The 7,291-nt window shown below is 56.2% G+C and overlaps 1 pseudogene; it reads left to right on the top strand.

The window, feature by feature from the left end:
- The first annotated feature begins 6,161 nt into the window (after window positions 1-6,161).
- On the top strand, window positions 6,162-6,991 carry LOC123815127 (annotated as a pseudogene).
- Window positions 6,992-7,291: the final 300 nt, after the last annotated feature.

Here is a 7,291-nt window from a genome sequence, read left to right on the forward strand (position 1 = left end):
AGATTACAGTTTAAAACTTGGGAATTGCTTATTTCTGGAATTTTTCCTTTAATATTCCTAGACTGTGGTTTACCATGGGTAACCGAAACCACTGAAAACAGCACCGCACATAAGGGGGGAGACTGCTGTATTCTATTGCACAAATTCATTTCATTCTTCTGTTGGGGACGTCGGGGTGTTTCCAGTTTGGGTCTCTTACAAACAGGGCCGCCATGCTCAGCATCCTGGACATGTCTTTTGATGCTCATGTGCTCGTGGGACTGGAGAGGCAGTGCTGGATCACATGAGGTGTGTACGTTCAGCCCTAGTGATGCTGCCAGACAGCTTCCCAAGTGGTTGTACCAAACTACCCTGCCCAGCAGTGGACGGAGATGCCCATTGTCCTATGTTCATGTGGGAAAGCCAGCCCTTCTAATGTCAGCTGTTCTAGTGGGTGTGTATTTCATTATGGTTTTAATTTTAATTTCCAATGTAACTAATGTGATAATCACCTTTTGTTTGTATTGGACAATTGCATAGTTTGTTTTGTGGTTTTCTCCTGGCTCATTCATCTTTTTTAAACTGCTTTGTCAGAATACATTTTATATGTCAATAATGAGCCTTTTGTTGAATATATATGTTGTGCTGATAAGAATGTTTCATCCACCCTGACTGGTGTGGCTCAGTTGTTTGGGCACCGCCCCGCGAACTGAAAGGTTCTGGGTTTGATTACCAGTCACGGCACATCCCTGGGTTGTGGGTTTGGTTCCAAGTTGGGGCATGTGCAGGAGGCAACCAATTGATGTTTCTCTCACATCAATGTTCTCTTCCTCTTTTTCAACTTCCCTCCCTTTCTGGAATCAATAAAAGGGGGGGGGAAGAATGTTTGATGCACAGGGGTCTGGGAGAAGCACTAAGGGGTCACGGGCCTCCCGGGGCTGAAGTAGTCAGGAAGCCCGTGAAGGTCTCCCTTGTTCTGCATGTCCAAAACTGCTCTCTCTCTGTGGAGAGTGGGCCTAACCTGACCCACCGCAGTACAGACCCCAGTTCTCCACCCAGTAGCCAGACCACCAGGTGAAGGAAGAACCCTGCCATAACATTATATATTTTACTATGAATCTCCCTCCTAGAATGTGTCAAGGGGTCTTGTGACCTGTGCTGCTGCAGTGGGGAAGCAAAAACACCCAGACTTGCGTGGAATAACTGGGACCCAGTATCCCCGGGACCCAGAGCTCCATCTGGTCCACAGAGCAGAGCTGAAGCTCATCAGGAGATGAGGAGGATGCAGGAGGAAACATCATTCCTCATAGAAGATGTGTGTTGGAGAGTGGGAGATAAGTCCTGTGAACACACAGAGCCTTGCATGTCCGTGAAACTTTTGAGTGCGGTGTGGTGGGGCCTGCTGGGTATCCCAGCAAATGAAAGGGAATTCTGACGCTGTCCTGGTAGGAAAAGCTAAATGTACAAAAACTCCTGACCCTCGTCATTCCACCCAAGAGAAGTGATGCTTATGTCCATCAAAACATAATAGCCAAAACCTAAAAACAACCAAAAGCCCACCAAAAGAATAACGGATAAATGCATTATAGTTAGTATATTCATACAATTGGATTCTGCACAACAGAAAAAAGACAGAAACCACTGATGTATTCAACGGCAGGAATGAATGTCAATGAGATTGCGTAGAACAAAGTCAGATGTAAAAGAGTGCATACTCTGCGATTACATCTATATGAAGTTCAGACCAGGCAAAACTAATCTATTGTGATGAAGAGCAGAAAGAGGCTGTCTTGAGAGGACACTGACTAGGAGACAACACCAGTAAACTTCTAGGGCGCTGACATTGTCCTGTTTTACACAGTGCATAAATAAATAAAATCCATCGAGCTGTACATGTAAGGTTTGTGCATTCATGCAAATGTGACTCTGATTAATGTAAGTGAACGAGAGACATTTCCCATCACAAGGACACGATGATATAGTCAGAAGTGATGGCATAAATTGGTTGGCTCCAAGACTAGAAAGCATTCGGAGCCCACTGGCCACATTTGAAGGTGCTGCTCTGACCATTCACCAGCACCAGAAGGGCAGGGGCTTTGAGGGTGAACCAGGGCAAGAGAACAAAAAGGAGATCCCGCTGGAGGACAGGCAGCTCTGCCCTTCAGGCCTTATGAACCCAGGGGGTCTTCTCCTTCTCACGATGTCCAGAGGGGATCAGGATGCTGGGAGGAGCCAGTGGGATCCCTCATCACAAGTCCCGAGGGTTTCCAGAACCCTCTTTGACATATCATTAGTGCCTTTTGAAAATACCTCTTTCCCTATCTCCCAGCCCAGTCAGGGACTGTGCACCAGTTAGCTTATTCTGTAGAATAAACCGCCCCCAACCTTACTGCTCTGAGACAATTCATTCTTACTACTGCTCATGAGACTAGGAAGGACCGTTTCTGCACTTGGTTGGGCTCATTCATGCATGTGTGGTCAGCTGTGGGGCAGATAAGCTGTTCAGGCAGATGGACTCTTCCTGAGCTCATGCTCCTTCCTTAGCTCATAACTGTGATAGAAATAGCATGTCTTAAGTATCCAGTTGACCAAAGAGGCAAAACATGGAGCCCAGTTTTCAGACGGCTCCTATCCCGAGGACAGATGGCTGCGGTGTTCCCGTCCTGTGTGTGACAGCCCTAAAAGACAGTGAGGAGACGAATTCTCCAACTGGCCGTGCCTGAGACACTACACCACAACCACTTCCCCTGGAGCAAGAGAGAGCCTTAGAGATGGCCAAGTGGCTAATGATTTGGTGGGGAATAAGGGACTAGGGACTTGGCAGGAACATGTTTGGGGGATGCTGACTCCAGGGCATGTGGAAGAGTAGGAGGGTGGACCTGCAGTCAGAGATTATTTGTGTCCCTTTGGAAGCTCACCCAAAAGACCCGCTGCACGAGGTGGGTCACCAGACATCCTCTATCCCCTCCACTCCAATCCCTGCCCTTTGGACTGTTGAACAAAGTGGCAGGGAGGGAGGCTCTGCATGGGCTTGACAACAGGGACTTCACCTCACCCAGGCTGACCTGGCTACCTCCACTGCTGAGAGCCCCACCCTCCAATAGCAGAGACCAAAGGTGGGCACCGTTGCCTGGGGCCCAGCCAGCCACTGCCCACGGTCACAGACACACTGAATGCCTCACACAGAACGAAGGACATTCCGTTGAACTGCCTGGATCCAGGCGCTCCCTCTCAGGGGCAAGAAGGAGGGCAGTGGGTTCTCTGGTCTTACTGGGCACCACCCATCAGGAGCAGTGGCCTCAAGACCACCCAGGCAGCCTGTGGAAGGCTGAGTGTGGGGCCAGCTCACAGGTTGCACTGGGTGAATTATGTCATAAATCTGCACCTGGTGCTGGGGTAACTCCCCAGGCTGGTGGGGTGGGAGAGAGCAGTTGGCCTCAGTGAAGAAAAGTAACTCTTCAAAAGTCCCGAAAGCCTAGTTGAAGTGAGATACTGCTGGCCAGGACCGGTGACGCTCTTCGTAGCTGTGAGGTTTCCACGGGCACTGCCCAGCCTCTCTGGCACAAGGACAGAGAAGACAGCTGCAACATGGGAATCAGAGGATGTGTGGGACAGCTTCTTGCAGCATCTCCAAGTCCTCTCAGCCCCACTGTCCCTGCAGCCACCGCTGGGGCACCCGTCCACAGGGTTTCAGCTGGCTCCGCACCAGGACCATAGGGAGCGCTTCCCCTGGAGTGCAGGTGGTGTGGCTCCCCTCTTAAAAAGTTGATCAGACACTCATTATATGACTCAGCTGTCCTCCTAGGTCACCACCCAAGAGAAGTGAAAACATATGGCCGTGCACAGACTTGTACATAAGTATTCATGGCAAGGTTCCGATCACAGCCAAATTGGAAGCAATTAAATGTTCATCAGCCGCTGGACGGATGACAGCATGTGCTCCCTGCCTGGACTACATCTCAGCAATACAGACACATGACCTGCTGACACCCGCAGTCACTGGGGGCGACCTGCAAACACCCCGGGAAGTGAGAGAGGCCAGACACGGGACACCACGTGCTGCACGGGGGCATTTCCGGGGTGTTTCCAGAGAAGGTGGACCCAGAGCAGCGGTTCCCTGGGGCAGTGGGTGGGAGCAGGCAGCAATGGCCCAGGGGTGTGAGGGGCGTGTTTCCCCAGATAACAGTGTTCTAAACCTGGATTGGAGGTGGCCGCACAACTGTTTACTAAAAGCCTCAAACTGTACTTTCAGATGGTGAATTTTATGGCGGGTATGTTACACCATGTAAGACACCGCTTCCTGGCCTCCTTAAATAGCTTTATATTTAATGCTGCCCCCTTTGGGCTCCAGAATCTCAGCCCCTGGTTCTCTGGCATTTCTAAGCATCTGTGCTGGGCCCTCAGTGCATCTTCAGACGGGCAGTGTGGAGCAGAGGAGGGCAGGGCGGCCCTGTGTGGGTCGTCATGCCACAGTCATCTATGTGCAGGTGTTAGCTCGGTGAGGTCGGTGTGAACACAGGGCGGTGGGAGGCCTGTCTGGGGCCATGTCTAGGGTCAGACTGTGGGCCTTCCAGCCCAGCACACCAGCGAGCTGATCTGGCTGAAAAACAAGACCAGCTGCTGACTGGTGCTCCAGGATGGCCCGGCCAGCTCCTCGGTGCAGGAGAGCTCACACCAGCGGCTGGGGGACGAGGGGTGCCAAACAGGCCTGTGACCTGATGGCCTCAGCACCCTCCTCTGGGAGAGTCAACAAGAGTGCCTGACTGGCTGGGGCCGTGTCCCAGGCTCCTCTCCCTGGGTTCACATCAGGGACAGTGCTGGTTGGGTGTGTTTGTTCCATCATTGGCCTCGTCCCATCCATTCCTTTGCAATCGGGTTCCCCAGGAACCAGACTGAGATGGAGTTGAAGAAACAGGATGGTTATCCCAGAGGGCTCTGAGGACCCTCACTGGCAGAAAGGAGGGGGTGGACACAGGATTGGGCAGAGGGAGAACCCACATGCTGGCCCCAGAGTTGCCCAGCACTGTGTGGAAATGGCCCATCATGGGTTTTGGGCCACCCGGGAAGGGGAGGCCATGGCCCAGGTGATTTTCTGGAGCCGAGGTGGACCCTGGACCAAAGACCATTCTGCTGACCACACTGCCATCGTGGGTGACAAGTCCCTTCTCCAGTGGCATCCAGGCTGCGCATCACCCTGTCCAGGACTCGGCCCCCGCCCCTTCCACTGAGGCATCCGTCTTCCTCTTTGGTTCCATCCGTGTCAGTTTCAGATGCGGTAAAAATGCACAACGACAGCCCCGTTCTTAACTTCGTGCCACGGAGACGTGAGATTACAAAGGAAACAGAGCTTGTTTATATTCAGGTTCAAAAATTAAAGCAAATCTGTGACCCTCACCAACGTGCTATTTGAAAGCACGAGATGACAGGATCTAGTGGCAGGTGCAGGGAGCGCCCTGGGCCCAGAGTGCAGGTAGAGACCTTTGCTGCAGCCTCAGTGGGACTGGAGGGCACCTGGCATTTGCAGGTGTGACAAAGCCCCAGGTACTGCAGACTCCCCTGGGGTCTGTTCCTCCCTCCTAGTTGAAGCAAAGGCTGAATTGCTGTGGGAAGTTAGAGAAAAATAAAGGTCTCTTCCTATGCACGTTCCAGGTGCCCAGAAAGTAAAGACTGGTGAGGGGGGACACACCAGGAAGTTGGGGTTCAGGAAGACAGCTTCCTAAGATAGTGGACAAGGCAGCATGAGAGGGGAGCAGAGGACGGTGGGGGAGTCCTGCCCAGTCCTGCCACAGCCTCTTCAGGCCTGCAGGCTCCCAGGGCCTTCCTGCTCCCCCCGGGGCCCTGGGAGTGGAGCTGCAGCGTCTTCGGTTGGGCTGCTCCATACTCTCTTTCCCCTCCCCCACAACCCGTTCTAGACAGGGAGTCTGTGCGTCTGTCTCTCTGTCTCTCACTCCCACAGATCCAGCCCACCGCACGGCCTCCCTTTCCCCCCTACGCCAGAATCAGCCAACCCCGTGACCTCCACCCAACCGGCCCCTGCAAATGACAGGCCGCGCGGGGGCACAGGGCCTGACCCGCAGCGCCCAGGCCGTGACCAGACACTCGCCCGCCCTCTTAGGCAGCGCTCGGCCCCGCCGCCCCGGGCTTAAAAGCACCGGATCCCAGACCCAGCCACGGACGCCCAACTCGGACCCCGAGCCCGCGCCATGGCGCTCCCCAGCCTCGCCTGCTGCCTGCTCGGCCTGCTGGCGCTCACCTCCGCCTGCTACATCACCAACTGCCCCGTGGGCGGCAAGAGGGCGACCATGGACTTCGACGTCCGCAAGGTGAGCTCCCACACCCTCCATCCTCGGCGCGGGGGCGGGGGGCGGGGACCCGAGGCACAGGGTCTCCCCGCTGTTTCCTTGGCCTCGCCGACCTGAGTTGAGTTCCGCAGCCGCCAGGCCCGGGACCCAAGGCAGGTCCTCGGTGTGGGTTCACCTCCCGGGTCCGCCTTTGGGGCCGCAGCTGAGCCAGGAGGAGCCGAGCCTCCTGCGGTCCCCGGACCGCGCCCCCCACCCACGAGACCCAGACCCCGCGCCCCGGGCTCAGCCCCGGGCTGCTCACCCGCTGCTGTCCCGCCAATGTCTCCCCTGCGGCCCCGGGGGGCAAGGGGGCGCTGCTTCGGGCCCAGCATCTGCTGCGGGGACGAGCTGGGCTGCTTCCTGGGCACGGCCGAGGCGCTGCGCTGCCAGGAGGAGACCTACCTGCCGTCGCCCTGCCAGTCGGGCCAGAAGCCGTGCGGGGACGAGGGCCGCTGCGCCGCCAACGGCATCTGCTGCAGCCCCGGTGAGCGGCCCCGGCCCCGGCCCCGGGCGGACTCCCGGACCCGGGTGGGGGGCAGGGGCAGGGGACCGCACTGAGGACCCAGGGACCAGACCGGCACCCGCAACAGCCCTGACCCCCGTCTCTCCTCACAGACGGCTGCCACAGCGACCCCGCCTGCGACCCCCAGGCCGCCTTCCCCCAGCGCTGAGCGCCCGGACCCTGGGACACAGTCGGGCCGCATCCTGCTCCTTCCACAACCACCCCAGAAAATGAAAGTCAAATAAAGCACTTGCCCCCTTCCAACTGGACCTGCGTCTCAGTGTCAGCTCTGGGAGGGATACACGGGGCTGGGGCGGGGGGGGCGGTGAAAGGCGCGGCTGGGCCTGTGTCTGCAGCTCTGGGCAACTCAGAGGGGAACGGGGGTCCCGCTGCAGGGGAGCAGTCTGGCCTGCCGCCCCAGGGAGGGGAGGGGGCGCAGGTTCACAGGACCTGGGGTGGGGGTCAGGCA

The sequence above is a fragment of the Phyllostomus hastatus genome, unplaced genomic scaffold, assembly GCF_019186645.2.
Source record: "Phyllostomus hastatus isolate PE091 unplaced genomic scaffold, TTU_PhHast_1.1 phas_contig_17, whole genome shotgun sequence".
NCBI classification, from domain to species: Eukaryota; Metazoa; Chordata; class Mammalia; order Chiroptera; family Phyllostomidae; genus Phyllostomus; species Phyllostomus hastatus.